Genomic DNA, 19990 nt, shown 5'->3' with positions numbered 1-19990 from the left:
GTATGATGAAATACTCTGTACTACTTTGAAAACCTTACCCAACATCTACTGCAGGTATGTCTTATTTCCCTGGCCTGGGGGATGATTTTGCTTCAGTAACTGATGTATGTAATTGGATAGTTGTTCTGTAGGATGCACACGGATCCAGTCTGGTCTTTGAGCTTAAAATGGTCTGGGTCTGATCTCTACCCTGTGTTAAATTAGCTGTGTTGTCTGCTTGGGCTCAGGGCAACTTAGCAAGTTTGATATATAAAGGAATAGCACTTCCACACGCCAAAAGCGGAGTTTGCATTAGTCAGCTGCAGCCCCTTTTTTGCTTTTGAAACAATTTCACAGTTGAGTGTATGAAGCCTTGCACACTTCATAGCCATGCAGTTCCTGATCTGCTGTAGTGTTGAATGTGACTTGTCAGCACCCCTGTGCTGGTTTAGACCTAGCTGGAGCCGCCACAGAGCTACAGAATGAACCTGGACGTGGCACACCCAAGTTGCTCCCTGTGTTGCCCCTGCACTCTCTGTGCTTACTCTGAGAATCTCCAGTCTGCTTCTGGGCGAGGTGTTGTCATTCTAATCCCTTCAGCGTCACGAAGGATCATCAGGAAAGCATGGTGGGATTAATACAACCTGGAGACAGAGTCTAAACCTGCTGATAACATCAGATTCATAGTCACTGCCAGCTCACTCTCACTGCTGAGACTCAGCAAGTGCAGGACAGCACCGAAAGCTGAAGTGCTTATCACTTACATGAAATAACGTGAGCCCAGACATTTATTAATTGTGGAACATTTCCACAAACTATAAAGCAGTGTAGCAGTAGTGGTCTATTATTTGGAATAGTTGAATTAAAAGTATTTTATTTGCAACTCCAGAAGACGACTGTAGACCCTTGGTAAATAACATATGTGTTTTTTATTCCATATTGATAATTTGTAAAAGAAATTCAGAGTTGCAACTGAAATGGTCTGGTATTTCTGCGTCCATAACATTGATCTCAGCTTGTCTGGGATATGGTTGTCAACATTTTAATATGTTGTCCAAAATTTGGAAGCGATTACATGCTGAGGCTAATTTATACAGCAAAGATTCATTGCTAAACAACCTTAGAATTGTATGTGTGAACTTTGTCTCTCCAATGACTTAATTGTATGTACACATGAAAATCATCTCCGTGCACTAGCTTGTATTTTAAAAGCTGCCTCCACGTGTTCCTTTTGACCCAGCTTATAACCTGGTAGGTAAATTAGTATTTAGTAAAACAACTAGCATGATTTTGCGTAATTGTTCTCGTGGATGGAAAATACTGTGCTGTAGCTGACTGAAGTTTTCTCCGTGTCAGACACGGGCAGCTAAGCCCCGCTGTAAGCCATGCCCGCAGCTCTGCCCAAGGGCAGCCGAACCCTCCCGGGTGTCAGTCACCGCCCGGGTGTCACCGCCGGGGTGTCAGTCACGGCCGGGGTGTCAGTCACCGCCGGGGTGTCAGTCACCGCCCGCAGCCCCGGGAGCACGCCGACGTCTCCCGCAGCAGCCCACGCGACCCGCTGTATTTAAACGAATGGCCTCTCGCACCTTGGCGTTATTTGCAGTAGCACCCAGCGTTTCATCCCCTTTTGTAAATAATTCGAGAAATGGTGATCTCGGCCCCGGCGCTGAGGCAGGGTAAGAAAGAGGGGTAAAGTCCCACCGGGGGTAAGAGCGGGGCAGCCGCTGCGGGACACGCGACCGAGGGTTTCCGCCGCGCTGCCGGCATCTGCCCACCCGCTGCCTACAGAAACCCGCGGCCAGGGGCGCGGGACGCGCAACGTCCCGCAGCTGCGTACGGAGCCGCGCCGAACGCTCCCCGCCGCCAGCCGCCCGGGGCACGGCCGGCGCCCGGCGAAAGCGCGCCTGCCGCCGCCGGGGGGACCTGCCCCGCAGGGCGGGCGCGGCGGCCGGGGCGAGCGGCAGCGGCCCCGGGGCGAGCGGCAGCGCTCCTCGGGGGGCCCGGCCCCGCGCCCAGCGGCCGCCCCCCGCGCGGTGGCGCCGGGCCCGGCGGGGCGGGGCGGGGCGCGGCCTGCGCGCCGGAAGTGAGCGGCGGGGGGAGCCCGGCGCGGCGGCGGGCGCTGGGGCGGCAGCGGCGTGCGGGGAGGGAGCCGTGCCTCCGCGGCCGGGCGGAGGCGGTTCCGCGCTCGGCGGAAACAAGAAACGGGAAAGGAAGGGAGCGGCACCGGGAGCCGGTATCGGCCGCCACCATTAGCTGCGGTGGCGGCGGGAGGAGGAGCCGCAGCCGCGGGGGTCTGCAGGCGGAGCGGAGCCCGGGTGCCGCCGCCGGCAGCGAGCGGGAGCGTGTCCGCCGCCTCGCCCGTCTATTTTGTGGGGGGTCGCTGCTGCCCGCCGGGGGCCTCCCCGGAGCCAGGGCGAGGTGAGTGGTGGAGCCGCCTTCTTGTCGGTTTTTTCTTTTCTTTTTTTTTTTGGGGGGGGGGGGCGGCGGTGGCAGAGCCGGCGGGCGTCTGCCGGGCCGTGGCGGGCGGGCCGGCGGGGAGCGGCGTTTCCTGCCGCTTCCCCTCAGCCCGGCGGCGGGGCGGGGGCCGCAGGGGGACCGCTGCGGCCGGGGGCTGGGCGGGGAGGACCGGAGCGAAGGAGTGTGAGAGGGGTGAGGATTTAACGGCCCGCGGTCTGTGTCCTGCGCCTTTCCACGCCCTAAACCTCACCGGGTGATTTTTTTTTTTTTCAAAATGGGCTTTGTGATCCTGACGGCTGGTGGAGGTTTTCTGTGCGCGTGTTTGCCCGCCGGCTTTTCCCTGTGTCGGGCACGTCTCAGGAGGGGCTGGGAAGGGAGCCGGGGATGCGCCGGGGATGGAGCCTGTGGCATCCAGACAATGTCAGCTTGGGTGAGTCCCCACCCTGTGGAGCTGCAGGCACGGGCAGCGCCGAGTCTCCCTCTGCGACCCGGGGAACAAAACGCGCAAATCCCCTTGCCTGGGGCAGAAGGTTCGTTTGGATTGTTCGTTAAAATGTTGGGTTTTTATAAAAAAAAAGAGGCCTGAAGTCTTTTAAGCTTTGTAGCCGTACGACTTACGGAGGGCAGGCTGGCTTGTGAAGAGCCTCCCAAAGCAAGGCTGGTGTCTGCATTGGTTTTCGCGAAGACGGTGAGAGTGGTATAATTTCTTTTTTTTTTTTTTTTTTTTCTTCATGGGGAAAATCATTGATGGTGGGAGGGAAAGGAGGAGTGTCTGTATACATGAGTGTCACATGACCTGTGTAAAATTCATATAAGTATACCTATTTTTCTCCTGCTGCATTAATGCTAGCTGTTTTAAGAAGCCAGTGACTTAACCTGTTCATTTTGAAAGGTTTTATTTCTTTTGGATTTGAGTGGCAGAAAATAGCCACCTGCATGTTTGGGCTCTGTCTTTGCATTTTATCATTTCTACTAGTATTTCAAGGCTTTTTATGTTTTTCCCTGGTTATAGGTATTCAGAAGGGGACAAACAGCAGTAGGCGTAGTATAATTCCTGGAGGTGTATAGGTACCGCACGGTTTGGTACAAGTATACTATTTCATATGGCTGATGTCTTTACGTTGCCATTCATGTGATGGAGGAATGGGGAACTACTGTTTTGTGAGACTGTAGAATCACACCTGTTCCATTTTAAAAAAAATTGGCTCTCTTCATCTGTTCTCCCCCACTCCCCTCTCCTCCAGACGTTAATTTGTAAAACACCTTTGAGCAGAAAAATTAATTTAGGTGTTTACTGATGAATGAATTTAGGTGTTTATTGAAACAATATGTTTAAACCAGCAAATCTTCCTGTTTTACCGTCTGTTTAATCAGCTTTTCTCTGCTGTTTCCTATTAGAATAGAGGAACAGAAAAATCACTTGCTAAATCATCTTGAAAAACAAAAGTAGAAGTCATAAATTCCAGTTCTAGGGAATATTTTGCACATAAGTTATATAAAGGTGTAGACATGACCGTACTTGATATGCTGATACCCTTGGAACAGTGTGGTGGGTAGTGGGATATAGGGCTAGTTTTGTGCACCTAAGTGGGTATGTGTTTTTTCATATAAGTGGGTGACACTCAAATTACCTTACAGAAGTCCACGTTAGGGACGCTCTTTGCTTTCATAGAACAAAGAGGTAAGTGGCACGAAGGAATGTATTGCCCTCCTACAATTTTCATTTTCAGATAGATATTTCCTTAAATCGTCTTGGTTTTTAGACTCACACAACGTGCAGTGAATTCTACCGTGGTTTCTCTGAGTCAGCATGGGATGACAGAGAGAAAAAAGTATTGCTACGTGATAGGCCACAGTTCAGGAAAGCAGTGGAGTTTACCAGCTGTTAATCTCTCAAAAGAGTATAAAAAAAATAATGTAAAAAGGGACACCGACAGATTTTATATAATCTTCAGTCTGCCTTCCTTGTGTAATATCTCGAAACCACTGCCTTCAGGCTTTATTTGGAAGTAGTCTTTTTCCAGGGGAGTAGTGCATTCACATGAACTGTTCTGAACTTCCTGTATATTGCAGCCTTTTCCCTTCTTAAGAAGGTAAGCCGTGGTACAGAGAACACCTGTTGGTTTCAAGGTGTGTTCGAGACTGCAGTGGTAACTTTTGTAGGTAATGGTTCAATATGATTGATTTCAAAAGGGTGTCTCAATCTCCTGAGTGTCATGAATGTGTGGATATTGCCCTTCGCCCAAAACCACTGATTTTTTTTTTTTTCTGTAAAGCTACTGTATTGCTTCTTTATTAGAATTTTGCAAGAATATGAACATGTTCTCCTTTATCTCTTCCCTCAACATCAAAATTTTTAATAAAATCAGCTAGCTTTTCTAGCCACAAATAACTATTTCTTTGTGCTCTTACTTGAACATCTTTATGCTGTATTAATCTGATCTTTACTGGTCATACAACTTGCCTTTCTTCTTCAAGTGTCTTTTAGCCACTGGAGGGAGGGGGGGGGGGGCGAAGGAATCTATCAAACTGGGACAGAGTTAAATCTGAGTGACTAAGCTAGTTAGGCAAATACTAAGAAGAACAGTGCTGAAGATCCCAGTTGTTAAGTAATTTAGATCACATTCTTAATGGTAAAAAACCTGAATCTCTTGTGTTGCAAATGAAGCCAAAGATAGCAGAATAATCACACCCCCCTTTCTGTTATGCTAAACAATAGTTTTATTAGTGAATTTACAAGTAGGACTGAAATAATGTTTCACAGCTTCTTGTTAACATCTGTTCATACTGAGGACCCTGCTGATTAAATCTAGAACTTGTTACATGCACTTACCAAAGCCAAAAATGTCCAACTTGTATTTCGGCCCCTGACTAAACCAAATACTGATGGATGCTTATTTTGTGATGCTTCACACCCTTTCTCTGCAATTGCTAGAAGAAAACATATGTTGATTTACAGCTGAATGGGGCAATCTCAGATAAACAAGCCTTATAAAAAGGGGCAATCCAGATCTGCTTTATTGCTCAGGTTTAATAATACGTAGAAATGACAGTAGACTGCTGAGTAGTCAAGTTTAACTTATTTCTATGTGGAATGTTAATTTTGTTTAAGGAAATGTAACTTACAAAACCAAAGTTGTCCTATTGAGTAAGTCCTCTTAAGAATTCAACAAATATTTCTATCGTACTTGGCAGTCGCAGATTTTGGGTGAATATACACATTGAATGCTCTCCACCTTTAGGAATGCCTACAAGGGTAGGAAGTGCCAGTGAAGAAACTTGCGCTATTAATTGCCTGTTATAATTGTTCTTCAGATTGGCAAGGGATTTAAGTTTCTTCTTGTTAATCTGCAAGCTTTATCATCACTTAAAAACTGTGTTCATTGAAAATGGCATGTTATTTTCAAGAGGTTAATACTAGAAATGTGTAGTAACTATCCAATTAAGCATATCAGTCCCAGTGAGAAAGACAAGTAAAATTCCTTGATGATTCAGGTTGCTAATAATCATCCTCATAGTTGAAAATCTTACAAAGACTAGGAAAAGTATCTGCAGCATACTTTATATGCAACTTGATCCAGACACATTGGCTGATATTTTTTGACTTTTCAGTGAGTGAAAGATACTTTTCTATTTTGTCCTAAATAGTAATTTTAATTATTTGCTAGGACAGGCTTTAGTTGAAGTGTTTAATGTAGGATGTTACGTAGAATAACAATTTTGTTGAACTTGCTTTTTATAATACCTCTATTAATGAAGAGTGCTTGCAATGTCTTGTTCTATGAGCTATCACTCTTATTTGTTAGGAATTGTATAGAGAAAGATGGTGTGCATGAGAATTTGAAACTGGCTTGAGGTTAAATATTCGGAAGATGATTCTTTGCAATCTTATTTCATAATGAGTTGAATTCTATAGAGAGGACTTGGGGGGGGTGGGGGGGCATTGGTGATGATGAAGAATTCCAGAGCTACTATAAAAAGAGTGTTAAAGCTTTTTAGTCATGGAACATAACTTTTACCTGTTACTGAATTTCTAGTCTCAGAAATTCTTGAGATTAAATTAAGTTGATGTAATCAGAAGAGTGGTTGAATCTTAATTGCCTCTGGTCTTTCTTTTTAGAGAGCAGTCTGTAAGATGACAGGTTTCTTTATACAAAAAGATTATAGAGAGTCTGGTTGAAGATCTACTATACACAGTAGCAGAACTGTTATGATTTATTTACTTGAGTAAATATTTTAAAGTGCTCAAGAACTAAAGTTGATAAAAATGCACTGATGTTGCATAGAGCAAATGGTAAACTGGATGAGGATTGTTCTCATCTTGTGAGAAAACTGTCTTAAATATCATCCTTTATTGGAACATATTGTTCTAATGTCGTCTAATTTGACATCTGAGATGGCCTTGTACTGTGTAAAGATGTCAGTATTCTGTCAATATAGGTGTTCAGAGTAACAAGTTGTGTTCATATACTACAACAGGGGGCTTTTTTGCTTAAGATATCTTAAGATCCAAAGCACCTTACTGTTTCCTATTTATTAAAGCACAATAGCTGATTTCTAGCAGGTCAGGATTAGAAAGAAACAGCAGCAAGAAGTGACATCATTCTCCAGTTTCATGGCTTTCATCAGTTTTATTACTTGTGTCAGTATTGCACTTTCATCTAAAAAAGTCTTGGAGAAGTTAAATAAGAGAACCTGATCATTTCTCACAAATGCATGTGTGATTTGGAAAAATATGCTAAATAAAACATCTACAGAAAGGGGCTGGAGGGAGACTAATTGACATCCTTCATCCTCTCTGATTACCCTTCAGAAAGCTTTGGGAGTAGTTGCATGGGGATTAGCAGAAATCTTTGTTCATGTGATAGTGAGAGTTGAACTCCACTGCCTATGGCTGGCGTACTGTCCTTTGCTGCTGTAGTGCTGTGATTATCTCTTGTGCTTTTTCCCCAAAAATTTACCAATTTGTTGTGTTTGTAGGACCCGTAGTATTCCTGATGTATCTTTTTGTCCTTCATACTGGGTTAAAGAAAAATTTTTAAAAACTGTAACTGCTCCATGCTTAGAATTGAGATGTGCAGTACAATTAGTTCTCATAGTTGTGGGGTTTTTTTTTAATTGTTGCCTTCGTGGCTCTCCCGGTAGGAAGGAATATTTTAGTAGTTTATAATAGTTTACTCCCTAAAGGAAGACTCTAAGTAGAGCTTGTTGCTTTCCAATGATACATGAAAAGACTCCATCTTGATGCAAATTCTGTCATTTGTTACCACTTCTTTGCTTTAAGAACACTCATCTTTAGCACAGAAAAGGTAGTCCATTCTATGTGATTGTAGTCAATGTCTGAACAGGTTACAGAGTACTGGTAGAAGTGCTCCCCCAAAATAAAACTGTTGTTGAGCAGGTAGTTTCCGCTTCTACTATCCTACCATCATGTGTCAGTGACTTGTGAAAAACTCTGCGGGGTCTTCGAAGAAGTACTGCAAACTCCTCAGGGATTACTCTGTGCAAAATTTTAGTTTATTTTCTGAAATCCAGTTAGTGACTCTAAGAGGAAGAACGTTTTCAGAAGTGTCCAAAAGACTTAATTACGAGCCTTACTGAATCTGTAATTGGGAAATTTGCATTATCTGTTTGTAAAACTGGATTTTGAAGGCTATGTTATTAAACAGTGTTAGAAGTGCAAATAAAGAATATGTATCAAGTATTGGTGATAAAATAATCCCATCCCAAATGGTTGAATTCTTATTCTGATATCACCTTTGCAGTTAAATCCCTTCAACATATGTCATAAAATTGCCTGCTGAGTTAAGTGCAACATTAAAAGTTGAGTGAGTTACTGCATACTGTGAATAGTGCCACCTTTACAACATAGAATTCATAAAGGGGTTTTTGGTGTGGAATTTAATTTTTTTTTGAATTTACAGATGGTGCTGAGACAGTTTTGCCCCAACTGTGTTGTTTCAATCAGTGATGAAAAAAACCCAACCATTAGTGGTTTTTAATGTCTCTAGATTTCTTTTAAATTGTTTCATTGGTTATTATGATGAAATACCTCTTTGTCTAAAATGCTGATTTGATTGGTTTAATCACTGAGATAGTATACTGAAACTGATGGAATTTCATCTCTGTCAAAGGGCATGTAGACTTGTAGTGGTACTCTTACATTTAGCTCTGCAAAGTTGCTGTGAATTGATCCTTGTGATACACCATTAGTGAAAAGAGAAATGTTCAGAAGGAAACAGCTTGTGTACACGCTTGCTGGCTGGCTTTCTGTCTCTCCTCTTTCCATCTCTTCATGATGAGTTGTCACCGATAGGCTTTGTTACAGGTGTTACAGAAGATAGCATTAGCAAAACAAATGTGCAGGTTCTTTGGAGGAAATAAAGTTGCTCGATGCGTTGCTTATAAATTTCTTTCAGCCATTTATCTCTGTATGGATGCATTTGCTATGCCTGGAATAGCCACAGGTTTGCAGTTCTCCCTGCTTGCACCTCTGACAGTGCTGTGCTAGTCTCAAGAACTGGATGTTCCATTCAGTGTTTTTTCTAGTAGGTCCCGTAATGAATGGTATTAATAAGAACAAAAGAGAAGCAATTAATATTAGGGACAACTTTTTTGCCCTCTTACACTTTTCCTTTCAGAAATATCCTTAGGTCTCATTTAGCTTTAGTGATCATTAAACTGTTGCATGTTAAAAATACTCTTACAGAGAAGAGACTGGTGAAACTTAAGCCACGTAAGTTCTGTGATCCAGTTTACAGCATGCCAAATTGGTAAAACTGAAGGGGATGAGATGTAGTGAAAGGTTCTACCTTTGGGGTGCTGTTGAGAGAAGAAAAGCTACACCTCGTGTACATCCTCCTAGACCATGATTATATAGTTGTGCAAAATTAAAGGTTCTTTTATCTCTGGGATGTAAAAGCATTTGTTCCAGGCTGCTGTTTGCATCTTATGAGTATTAAAAGGCAGAGGATTTTGTAAATGAATTCATTTTCATATCTAGATGACAACTATTACCTATACTTACTTAGTCAAGCTGGTTTACAAAACTGGAATGGGTTCTAGCTCAGTATTGAAAACAGTAAGTTTTCAAAACATCCCATGAATTAGACTACTTTTTGTAGCTTAACGATGATCTTCCAAAGGTGAAAACGGCACTCTTTCAATTTAGTAGTTTTGGAGGAATACTGTACTTAGGTACTAATTGCCTTAATTTTAGTCCTGGTTTAGTGTTTTTTTTCTGCTTTGTGTCTGAGCTCATTGCTTGTTACTCCTCCTCTTTATGGTTTAGAAGAAGTAGTATTGAATTAGGTGGGGAGAGAAGTACTCTAACAAATGTAAACCATTTCATTAGGACTGTGTTCCCTTAGGCTTCCTCATGTATCCTTGTCTGGGAATACACACAGATAAATTAAGATCCAAAGTTCTTAAATTTGTGTTAACTCTGAAACTCTGTGCCTACAAGGACAAGACACCCTATGTGAAATAAATGGCATATCTATCTACTCTAGCTTCCTTCAGAAATGAGGACAATGTTCACTGCCCAGGGTGATTCCTCACAATTGTTCTATGGGAGGCACATTACTGATGGATTGTGTCTGGATTTAAAGCCTCAGTCTTTGGTGTTGTGCTGGTGTCTGTTCCTAGGCAGCCTCCTGCTCACGTATGGTTGTTTTCAATTTCATCCTGACTTGCCTAGTTCATGCCTGTATAGTGATGAGGCATCTTGCATAGGATTTTTGATTCCATGCCAGAAGCCAAGCATTCCAAGCTCTCTTTATTTATTCTTGGTAATTTTGCTTCCCGCTTTCCTTCTCCTTCTTGCTGGAAGGATCACTGTGATCTTGTTGCACCATTTAAAATTGAGTTAATCATTGTTGGAATCTGGCTTAATATACTAATGCAAGTTTGGACTTCCAGGTGTCTGTAATCATTCTTCTTCACAGGTGACTAAAGACCTTTTACACAAATGTGGTTTATAGCGCATTTAAAAAAAATTCCTACAGTAAAAAAATTTTGTTGTTTTGAGCCTTTAAAGAAAAACACATTGTAGACCTCTGTTCTCCAAGGAAGTTGTCACTTATCTCTTTAATGCATGACTTAAGAAAATGACCTTTTACTTGGACATGTAGTTCTGAGTGGTTTTAATAGAAATATGGATGATTGCACACTATTCCTGGAAAAGCATTCCGTGAGTATGTTGTGTGTATCAGTGACCAACATTTCTAGTAGTTTGGATTTTAGTTAACAGTAGTTGTGTCTGAGGACTTAAAAGCACTTGTACCTATTAAGTAGTGGCATTTTTTGGTAGGGGGGAGGGAGGAAAAAGTAATTTTCACTCATTAGTAACTTTTCAAGGTAGTAATACTGACTAAAACTTGTGAATTTCTTTGGCTATCTCTGAGCACATCACAGGTCAGGAGAACAACTCTGCCTGATGCTGGGTAACAGAAAATCACTTCTACGTGTAGTCAGGTATGTCTATCAATAAGTAACTTAGTGATATCCTATGACCAGTTCTGTGAAACTGAAAGGCTATTTGTCAGATTGATGTGAGTACCAACATTAAATTTCTGCTCGGAGAGGAAGGGAAGAAATTATTTTCCTAAAGAAATGTTTGGTTCTGGATTAGACACCTCAGAGATTCTTTCTAAGAAACACAGCAGAAGTGAGAAATCGCATCTTCAGCAATTAGATGGAAGGAGAAGGAGGGCCCCGTAGAAAAGTATGAATGTTGTGTTCTCTCTGGCAGCTGACAGAGCGGAAAATTGAAGCAATAGGGAAATGGGTGAAATTTTGAGGAGGAACTGCATGTCCACGTCACAGTTCTTAAAGTGAAACATACTGTGTCTTTATGAAGACTGCTTTGTATTGGCTAAACTCCAGTTGATAGTACAGCATACAGCTTAACCTTTTGTGCTTGCTATCCTAGTTAGTGAAAACAGAGACTTTTCTTGTTAAACACAAAATAGAAAACACCCCCCCCAAGTGCTTGTGATTAGCTTGAATTGAATTTTCTATTTTGATACTGCTTATTCCTCTTTAGCTTGAATCTGTGCAAAAACCTCAGAAGCTCCTCGAAAACAACAATTAAAAAAAAAAAGCCCTTGGAATTAGTTATTACTACTTTGTAATGAAAAAATCTTAAATTATCTTTTATCAGCTGGAATGGAATATTCCTGGCATGACTAGCGTGCCTTGTGGAGTTGAAAGTCCAGTACAGAGCAAACAAAGTCTTTCCAGATCGCACTTTTCGTTTCTGAAATGTGTTTCACTTCTGAAATGTGATGATTTGGGCATCTCTTTTTGAAAAGAGGTGTCATTTCATCTTCATTGCCCTGAAGTACCAGATAGCTAATATTTATAGGTGTCATGTAGGAGGTTAGCTTGGGTAGACTGTTAGGCCCAAAAGTTTGAGGAATGATTTTACGTGTCTTTTTTGGGTTTTGGCCTAGGTCATTCAGAAGTGTATTAGATTTGTGCAGCCTTTAAGTTATAATGTATGTAGTGTAAGAAAAAAACATGGTCACTTAAGACAAATTACTTTGATTTAATGTATAGGTTGTCTGCTATCACTGTTACAAAAAGTTTAAATTGAACTTCTGTTGCTTGCTTTTTGGCCTAAAGACTGATCTGAGTGCAGTACATGAGGCATGTTATTGTATTATCTGTGACTTTTAAAATTATTCCTCATATTTAGTACCTTCTGATTAATGTTTTCCACTGATTCTTGTGAAGTGTATACCTTCTTAATTTGAAGATGACAACACGAGTTGTTGTGTACCTGTATAATGTGACCATGGGCCAACCTCAAAGGTGTACAACCTTTGTACACCGTAAAGTAAAAGGTGCTTTAGCATTTGAGCAATGAGAAGTGAACCGGAAACAGTAATAAAACAGGTCTAAAGTGTTTGTAAAACAGGAGAATGTGCTTTAAAGCAGTGTCTCCCTAAGACTTTATTTAGTTTCTCGATTTTGTAGAGCATAATAAAAGCCTTACCTTCTAAGCTTGGCTTTCACCTCTCCATTTTATTTTTCAATCTTGAAGGTACACAGTCATCCTTTTGTTTAAAAAGCACCTCACCTGAGACTGGAAGGTCAGAAATTTTTAGTTTTCTGTATTTATGCTCATTATTGACTCTTTGAAGTAAGGTTACTCTTTGATACAACTCTTGTCAGGCTGTGAGCATTTGAGAACATTTCTATATATGTGATCTGATGAGACGTGATAAAATGGTACAAGATATTGATGTGCAATACATTGTTTCAGTTAAAGCTGCCTAAATCTTTGTTTTTCTATATTAGATTGAGTTGAAAAGCAAGATAAAGGGCCACTTGTTCTCTTCCAAAAACGTTAAAAATTGCAGCTGACCTTATGTTGTCTGCATTCTTTTTGCCTTCTAGTGTGGATTTAAATATTTGGGTTTACAACTGCACATGCTTTCATTATGTTATGATGAACCATAAGAGTGGAGAAGGCGTAGCCTACTGATAAATTCAGCAGCTGCTTCTTCATTCCTAAAATGACTTTTGCTGGATTGCTCTCCTTAAAATGTTGGTATCTTAGCATGTCTCAGGCAATATTATTGACAGGAATATGGAACTAACATATTCAAAAACAGGTAACTAACTTATATTCAAAAGTAGGGCTTTTCTTGTTTTTGCAGTATGATTAAATATATTGTTTTGTATCTGGATACTGTATGTAAAGTATGCCTCTTAAATCATCACCTTTTGTCATGTCTATTTACTCTAAGACATTCAGACTGAAGTATCGAGTATAGTGACAGCCATTGTTCAAGACAGTGGTATGTAAGGTCTGAAGTTCTTGGGGTTTTTTAATAGAGTTTGAAATACTATTAAAGGAGATGGTGAAACAGTTAATATTATATATTACACAGAATCATCTAGGTTAGAAAGGACCCTGGAGATCATCTAGTCCAACCGTTCACCTAGCACAGTTCCCACCTACAGCATGTCCTTAAGCTCTAAATCGACCTTGCTCTTGAACATCTCCAGGGATGGGGACTCCACCACCTCCCTGGGCAGCCCATTCCAAGGCCCAACAACCTCTTCTGGAAATAAATGCTTCCTAATATCTAGTCTGAACTTTCCCTGTCGCAACTTGAGGCCATATTAGTTGATGTTTTGAAAAGAAAATTTAAAATTTTGCCTGATGTGTCTTCTTGTGGATAACTGTAGTGCTGTGATGGAGTCATCTATTAAACTAAAGAACACTACTCTGTGGGGGAATCAAAGGTCCAGTAAAAGAAGCCCTTCATTAATATTTCTTTTGTAATTTCTAAAGTTGTGCTTGCATTGATAATGTGGTAGTAACGCTTCACTGAGGCGGTGGGGAGGTAGCAGCGGTCTGGTCCTGTGTGCATCAAAAATTGTCTGTGTAGTGTGCATCAAAAATTGTCTGTGTAGTGTGCATCAAAAATTGTCTGTGTAGTGTGCATCAAAAATTGTCTGTGTAGTGTGCATCAAAAATTGTCTGTGTAGTGTGCATCAAAAATTGTCTGTGTAGTGTGCATCAAAAATTGTCTGTGTAGTGTGCATCAAAAATTGTCTGTGTAGTGTGCATCAAAAATTGTCTGTGTAGTGTGCATCAAAAATTGTCTGTGTAGTGTGCATCAAAAATTGTCTGTGTAGTGTGCATCAAAAATTGTCTGTGTAGTGTGCATCAAAAATTGTCTGTGTAGTGTGCATCAAAAATTGTCTGTGTAGTGTGCATCAAAAATTGTCTGTGTAGTGTGCATCAAAAATTGTCTGTGTAGTGTGCATCAAAAATTGTCTGTGTAGTGTGCATCAAAAATTGTCTGTGTAGTGTGCATCAAAAATTGTCTGTGTAGTGTGCATCAAAAATTGTCTGTGTAGTGTGCATCAAAAATTGTCTGTGTAGTGTGCATCAAAAATTGTCTGTGTAGTGTGCATCAAAAATTGTCTGTGTAGTGTGCATCAAAAATTGTCTGTGTAGTGTGCATCAAAAATTGTCTGTGTAGTGTGCATCAAAAATTGTCTGTGTAGTGTGCATCAAAAATTGTCTGTGTAGTGTGCATCAAAAATTGTCTGTGTAGTGTGCATCAAAAATTGTCTGTGTAGTGTGCATCAAAAATTGTCTGTGTAGTGTGCATCAAAAATTGTCTGTGTAGTGTGCATCAAAAATTGTCTGTGTAGTGTGCATCAAAAATTGTCTGTGTAGTGTGCATCAAAAATTGTCTGTGTAGTGTGCATCAAAAATTGTCTGTGTAGTGTGCATCAAAAATTGTCTGTGTAGTGTGCATCAAAAATTGTCTGTGTAGTGTGCATCAAAAATTGTCTGTGTAGTGTGCATCAAAAATTGTCTGTGTAGTGTGCATCAAAAATTGTCTGTGTAGTGTGCATCAAAAATTGTCTGTGTAGTGTGCATCAAAAATTGTCTGTGTAGTGTGCATCAAAAATTGTCTGTGTAGTGTGCATCAAAAATTGTCTGTGTAGTGTGCATCAAAAATTGTCTGTGTAGTGTGCATCAAAAATTGTCTGTGTAGTGTGCATCAAAAATTGTCTAGCGTGCATCAAAAATTGTCTAGCGTGCATCAAAAATTGTCTAGCGTGCATCAAAAATTGTCTAGCGTGCATCAAAAATTGTCTAGCGTGCATCAAAAATTGTCTAGCGTGCATCAAAAATTGTCTAGCGTGCATCAAAAATTGTCTAGCGTGCATCAAAAATTGTCTAGCGTGCATCAAAAATTGTCTAGCGTGCATCAAAAATTGTGTAGCGTGCATCAAAAATTGTCTAGCGTGCATCAAAAATTGTCTAGCGTGCATCAAAAATTGTCTAGCGTGCATCAAAAATTGTCTAGCGTGCATCAAAAATTGTCTAGCGTGCATCAAAAATTGTCTAGCGTGCATCAAAAATTGTCTAGCGTGCATCAAAAATTGTCTAGCGTGCATCAAAAATTGTCTAGCGTGCATCAAAAATTGTCTAGCGTGCATCAAAAATTGTCTAGCGTGCATCAAAAATTGTCTAGCGTGCATCAAAAATTGTCTAGCGTGCATCAAAAATTGTCTAGCGTGCATCAAAAATTGTCTAGCGTGCATCAAAAATTGTCTAGCGTGCATCAAAAATTGTCTAGCGTGCATCAAAAATTGTCTAGCGTGCATCAAAAATTGTCTAGCGTGCATCAAAAATTGTCTAGCGTGCATCAAAAATTGTCTAGCGTGCATCAAAAATTGTCTAGCGTGCATCAAAAATTGTCTAGCGTGCATCAAAAATTGTCTAGCGTGCATCAAAAATTGTCTAGCGTGCATCAAAAATTGTCTAGCGTGCATCAAAAATTGTCTAGCGTGCATCAAAAATTGTCTAGCGTGCATCAAAAATTGTCTAGCGTGCATCAAAAATTGTCTAGCGTGCATCAAAAATTGTCTAGCGTGCATCAAAAATTGTCTAGCGTGCATCAAAAATTGTCTAGCGTGCATCAAAAATTGTCTAGCGTGCATCAAAAATTGTCTAGCGTGCATCAAAAATTGTCTAGCGTGCATCAAAAATTGTCTAGCGTGCATCAAAAATTGTCTAGCGTGCATCAAAAATTGTCTAGCGTGCATCAAAAATTGTCTAGCGTGCATCAAAAATTGTCTAGCGTGCATCAAAAATTGTCTAGCGTGCATCAAAAATTGTCTAGCGTGCATCAAAAATTGTCTAGCGTGCATCAAAAATTGTCTAGCGTGCATCAAAAATTGTCTAGCGTGCATCAAAAATTGTCTAGCGTGCATCAAAAATTGTCTAGCGTGCATCAAAAATTGTCTAGCGTGCATCAAAAATTGTCTAGCGTGCATCAAAAATTGTCTAGCGTGCATCAAAAATTGTCTAGCGTGCATCAAAAATTGTCTAGCGTGCATCAAAAATTGTCTAGCGTGCATCAAAAATTGTCTAGCGTGCATCAAAAATTGTCTAGCGTGCATCAAAAATTGTCTAGCGTGCATCAAAAATTGTCTAGCGTGCATCAAAAATTGTCTAGCGTGCATCAAAAATTGTCTAGCGTGCATCAAAAATTGTCTAGCGTGCATCAAAAATTGTCTAGCGTGCATCAAAAATTGTCTAGCGTGCATCAAAAATTGTCTAGCGTGCATCAAAAATTGTCTAGCGTGCATCAAAAATTGTCTAGCGTGCATCAAAAATTGTCTAGCGTGCATCAAAAATTGTCTAGCGTGCATCAAAAATTGTCTAGCGTGCATCAAAAATTGTCTAGCGTGCATCAAAAATTGTCTAGCGTGCATCAAAAATTGTCTAGCGTGCATCAAAAATTGTCTAGCGTGCATCAAAAATTGTCTAGCGTGCATCAAAAATTGTCTAGCGTGCATCAAAAATTGTCTAGCGTGCATCAAAAATTGTCTAGCGTGCATCAAAAATTGTCTAGCGTGCATCAAAAATTGTCTAGCGTGCATCAAAAATTGTCTAGCGTGCATCAAAAATTGTCTAGCGTGCATCAAAAATTGTCTAGCGTGCATCAAAAATTGTCTAGCGTGCATCAAAAATTGTCTAGCGTGCATCAAAAATTGTCTAGCGTGCATCAAAAATTGTCTAGCGTGCATCAAAAATTGTCTAGCGTGCATCAAAAATTGTCTAGCGTGCATCAAAAATTGTCTAGCGTGCATCAAAAATTGTCTAGCGTGCATCAAAAATTGTCTAGCGTGCATCAAAAATTGTCTAGCGTGCATCAAAAATTGTCTAGCGTGCATCAAAAATTGTCTAGCGTGCATCAAAAATTGTCTAGCGTGCATCAAAAATTGTCTAGCGTGCATCAAAAATTGTCTAGCGTGCATCAAAAATTGTCTAGCGTGCATCAAAAATTGTCTAGCGTGCATCAAAAATTGTCTAGCGTGCATCAAAAATTGTCTAGCGTGCATCAAAAATTGTCTAGCGTGCATCAAAAATTGTCTAGCGTGCATCAAAAATTGTCTAGCGTGCATCAAAAATTGTCTAGCGTGCATCAAAAATTGTCTAGCGTGCATCAAAAATTGTCTAGCGTGCATCAAAAATTGTCTAGCGTGCATCAAAAATTGTCTAGCGTGCATCAAAAATTGTCTAGCGTGCATCAAAAATTGTCTAGCGTGCATCAAAAATTGTCTAGCGTGCATCAAAAATTGTCTAGCGTGCATCAAAAATTGTCTAGCGTGCATCAAAAATTGTCTAGCGTGCATCAAAAATTGTCTAGCGTGCATCAAAAATTGTCTAGCGTGCATCAAAAATTGTCTAGCGTGCATCAAAAATTGTCTAGCGTGCATCAAAAATTGTCTAGCGTGCATCAAAAATTGTCTAGCGTGCATCAAAAATTGTCTAGCGTGCATCAAAAATTGTCTAGCGTGCATCAAAAATTGTCTAGCGTGCATCAAAAATTGTCTAGCGTGCATCAAAAATTGTCTAGCGTGCATCAAAAATTGTCTAGCGTGCATCAAAAATTGTCTAGCGTGCATCAAAAATTGTCTAGCGTGCATCAAAAATTGTCTAGCGTGCATCAAAAATTGTCTAGCGTGCATCAAAAATTGTCTAGCGTGCATCAAAAATTGTCTAGCGTGCATCAAAAATTGTCTAGCGTGCATCAAAAATTGTCTAGCGTGCATCAAAAATTGTCTAGCGTGCATCAAAAATTGTCTAGCGTGCATCAAAAATTGTCTAGCGTGCATCAAAAATTGTCTAGCGTGCATCAAAAATTGTCTAGCGTGCATCAAAAATTGTCTAGCGTGCATCAAAAATTGTCTAGCGTGCATCAAAAATTGTCTAGCGTGCATCAAAAATTGTCTAGCGTGCATCAAAAATTGTCTAGCGTGCATCAAAAATTGTCTAGCGTGCATCAAAAATTGTCTAGCGTGCATCAAAAATTGTCTGTGTAGTTACATGAAACTAGTTTGAACGTATGGTTTGAGGCTTGTGTTTCAACACTAGTAAATAGTGATGATTATCCCATCATGAGGTGTGCATGCAGCAGCATGGTATTTAATGGAATACAGATTGATAACTATGTAGTCTTCATATTTTTTACTGCCTCTATCCTTAATATATTTTATAGATCATGTTTAGAAAACCTGTAACTAACTCTGATCTTTTTCAAAGATGAGCAAGTTGAGCACTGAAATGATATCCATGACACTGCATACTGTGAAAAATTGATTTGTACCCTCTGTGTAGTGCTGATCCTTTATAGTGTCTTGAGGAATAGGACATTATTTAAAATGAGGCAGTTAGGTCTACCACTGAGGAAGCATTATATTATGGATTAAATCCTGTCCTTGTCATCTCTGAATCACGCTTTTTCTGCTGTCGTGTTACATGCATGGTTTTTTTCTTTATACAGTCTTCCAGTTCTCTAGTTGTACACAAGTAGTAGTTCTGAAAGTTGTATGTGTAGCGATCTTGTCCTCTTTTTGAGTATTGGTCTTAGAATGTGTGATTCGGAAATGATGCTTGATTTGAAACTAGGTGTGTAGAAAAATCCTTTCTTCTGTGCTCAATTCATTCCTTTACTTGCCCTTATGTTTGTGTGCAGGCTCTTACGTTTTATTGGCTAAATTGTCCCACAGGAGACAATTACATCCACTGAGAACTGGACAGAATATTGTTCTTGGTGTTCCCCATCTCAGAATGCCCATGGGGGAAGGTTGGGTAGTAGAATTAGCTATGCTAGTCCTGTGCTTTATGCGTTTTCACCTCAGTGGGGAAAAATTCTTTAGATGATGAACAAGAATTGAAAAAGGGGCTGAGAACTTGCTTTCTGTTACTTGATTGCATTTTGAAAGTATAAACTGTCAGGAATAATAGAGCTGGAAAGAGGTACTGTTAGAATTGACTTTGCTGCTTAGTAGAGAAGGTTGTGAATGATTCCACAGATGTATTGCTCTTTTAATTGTTTCCTTCTGAGAAGGTTATGACATCAGAGGAAAAGTTGAGACCAGCAATAAACAAGGTTTTAGGATGCATCCCATTTTTTTTTTTAATGGTTATTCCTTTGTCAGTGATATCATGGGCCACGCTCTGGCTTGTGATTGCGCTGTTTCATCTCCAGATCTAAGTGACTGCACTGGATGGATAGAGACAGTGACAAAGAAATAGAGCTGACAGGCAGGCATGGATTCCTGGTAGTCATTCTCAGAGGTATTGCTGTGGGCCCATTGCCAGTCAGTTCCCTTAATAAGTGCAAATGTCCACTGGCAGCTTGGACAGAACAGCTGCAACTGATGTTATAGCATACTAGCACCTAGTTGTTAAGTCATTCACTGCTGATTGTTGTAGGTACTGTCCAGTCAATAATGAATTTTGGCTAGTTTCTTGACTAAAATTTCCATGTGCACCTTGATGACCAGTCTCTCAAAGAGTGGTTATTACACTGACTTTGCACTGATTACAGTTTTGCCCGGCTTTTGCTACACTGTAGTGTGTTCAGGCAAAATAAGAATGTGAGGTCAAGATTTTAGAATACTGTTGAACAATAAAAGGAGAGCAAAACAACATGACCCATATCTTCAGCTTTCTCCAAGTTCAGTAAAACTGAACTGTTTGTATGACTTCCTTCAATAA

The 19990-nt window shown here is 40.4% G+C and overlaps 1 protein-coding gene across 3 annotated transcripts in view; it reads left to right on the top strand.

Moving 5' to 3' along the window:
- Window positions 1-1545: 1545 nt before the first annotated feature.
- RAPH1 (Ras association (RalGDS/AF-6) and pleckstrin homology domains 1) overlaps window positions 1546-19990 on the top strand; it is a 111099-nt gene continuing 92654 nt past the window's right edge. For 2 of the 3 annotated variants that reach the window (XM_074911129.1, XM_074911127.1), the window contains exon 1: window positions 2079-2397. The gene's annotated coding sequence lies outside the window, so the exon portion shown is untranslated. Of the gene's footprint in view, window positions 1656-2078; window positions 2398-19990 lie in introns of those variants that run through there. The other variant, XM_074911128.1, reaches the window with a different exon arrangement.

The sequence above is a fragment of the Athene noctua genome, chromosome 7, assembly GCF_965140245.1.
Source record: "Athene noctua chromosome 7, bAthNoc1.hap1.1, whole genome shotgun sequence".
Classification (NCBI taxonomy): domain Eukaryota; kingdom Metazoa; phylum Chordata; class Aves; order Strigiformes; family Strigidae; genus Athene; species Athene noctua.
The sequence above is the reverse complement of the archived record's forward strand: the minus strand, read 5'-3'. Positions and strand labels throughout refer to the sequence as shown.